Here is a 2,374-nt window from a genome sequence, read left to right on the forward strand (position 1 = left end):
GCTGATTTAGTGACTGCCTTAAAGTGTTTATCAAAATTTACGTCTGTGTCTATCACTACACCCAAGTTTTGTTTTTTTTAAAAAAAGCAGAATTACAACAAAGTATATGTTTTAGCATGTCAGAATAAAATGGGTATGCATGGATTATGAAATTATAATCATACCTTTTCTGGTCAACCAAAAAGATACAAAAAGTAAACTAATTATTTAAGTATTTATTTCATACCACTCGTATATTGAGCATGTTTCCCTTGTGTTTGGATGCTTTTTTAGGGTACAAATACTAACAAAGAACTGTGAATAATTTGGGCATTAGAGTGATGGACATTTCTGTTTCTCTGAATCCAGACCAGCCTGAGAGGTCCTGCTGCTGCACATACAGGTGAGTGTGTTGATGATTATTGGTCAACTTTAATCTCCTGCAGCGACATATCTATTTCAACTATTTGTGTCTTTTTTTCACCAGTTTCTTCTGCTCCAGCGAAGGCTCCTCCTCCTCCAGTCCCACCCGAGTTGCTCGCTTTGGATCTGCCTCAAAGTGGAACAGCGCCAACTTCAAGAGGAGTGCAGGATAAAGCCTACAGTCAGTGGAATAACTTTGACAAAAAAAAAAAATGATAAGAATACTGTAATCGTTTGGACTTTTCGATAATGGTGTTTATTTAACATGAACTTTTGTTATTTTTGCAGCAGTCCTCCACAGAACCCCAGCTCAGTCTGCAGGTCTTCCTTCTCCTGATCAGTCTGTAATGGTTGCCATTGAATGCCAGTTGTAACCATGATTCTCGTGTTAACCAAGTTGTGTTGAGCTGGGTTTTATCCACGTTATGAGGTCATGAGTTGTTTTTGTTTTGTGAGCCACCCTATTGGACGAGCGGGACTGTGGCTGAGGAGTGAAAGGACTCCAGATTTCTTGAATGGACACAGGTGCGCAGGAGAGGGGCGTGGCTCAGCAGATGCCGGCAGAGCCGCCAGCAGCACGGAGCGGATGATTACGGTGTGGAGGAAGTTTGCCGTCTCTTTGTGGATTGTACCATCAAAAAATTTTTGTTGAGGTTTTTTTCCCCTGAGTTGGATTATCTTCTTCATTTTTTTCCCAATCATCATTGTCCTCGTGGATCGCGTTTCATAAAGCGGACGAAGCGACTTTCCCACGGTCACGTGAGCTGGACAGACTTTATTTTTTTTTTCTTTTTCCTCGCGCTGTCATAACTGTGGGACTTGGGGTTTGGACTAAGGGAATAATGTTTATTTGTATTTTGTGTGTGTGGAATTTGGGGGGCTTGTTGTTATTGGGTTGATTGGATTTGTGAAGCACCTTCTCGTATGAATATAAATAACATGGGATTACTTAAACGACTTTCTGTATGAATCATTAACATTATTTTTCATTTAATTTCTTTGAGGGATAAACAAAAGAACAAATTATAACATAGAATGCACCCACGCCTGTAGAAGGGTGTTGTGACGTCCCCTCTAGAGAGGAGGAGTGATCGTTACAAGTCTCAGCCAACGCCTGCTGCTCCACCACTTCTATGCTACGACCAAGATGTTAGCAGCTGGAACTGCTCTCCACAGCAGATGATTTGGATTAAAGTAGAGATGGTAGCCTTGGGACTGTGGCCTGGGTCTCCACCTGTGAGACATGCCATGAATATGATCTCCTTGTGGTGTAACCCACCTCAGCCGGAACTCATTAAGACCATGTACAAGCTACCGTCCCCCAAGGACTTTCACCTCCATCCTTTTTTCATTTGGAAACCAGACCACGCCATAATGGAAAGAGTGCGGAACAACTATTCGCTCCCGTGTTTGTATGGCTGTGCAAAAACCTCTTGTGGTCTCCTCCGGAACAGGTCGGCCCCGTGTTATTATTGGTACAAGTGGTCAGTACTACATACTTGCTTCCCGGCTTACCTGTAAAGTCTGCAAGAAGCACTGGTTTGCAGACAAACCTTCATGGATGGACATGCTGCCTCGTCGTTTCCAGAACATTTTCCCAGCCTTCCTCACCCACAAAAAAGCCATATGCAAGACCGTGATGGATGAGCTGCGGCGATCAGCGAAGTCTCCAGGTGATATGGCCAATCAGCTGAACGAGGCTCTCCACCTGAAATACGAGCGTGCACATGTTGCTTACCTGAGCACAGTGAAGAATGTTCTGGGTGGAGAGAGCGGACTACATGGCCAGCAGACGATCACAGGGGCAGTGAGAAAAACCACTACTCCCGATCCTTTCGGTGGGTACTCAGATGCAGATGGGTGGTGTGGAGTAGCGGTGACCTTACACTACTTGGTGGAGTGTCTCATTCAGGAGTACCACAGGGAGGAGGGCACACTCAATTTGCTCCTTCAAGGCACTTTTGGTGAGGTT

This window comes from Oryzias melastigma, linkage group LG14 (genome assembly GCF_002922805.2).
Source record: "Oryzias melastigma strain HK-1 linkage group LG14, ASM292280v2, whole genome shotgun sequence".
NCBI lineage: Eukaryota > Metazoa > Chordata > Actinopteri > Beloniformes > Adrianichthyidae > Oryzias > Oryzias melastigma.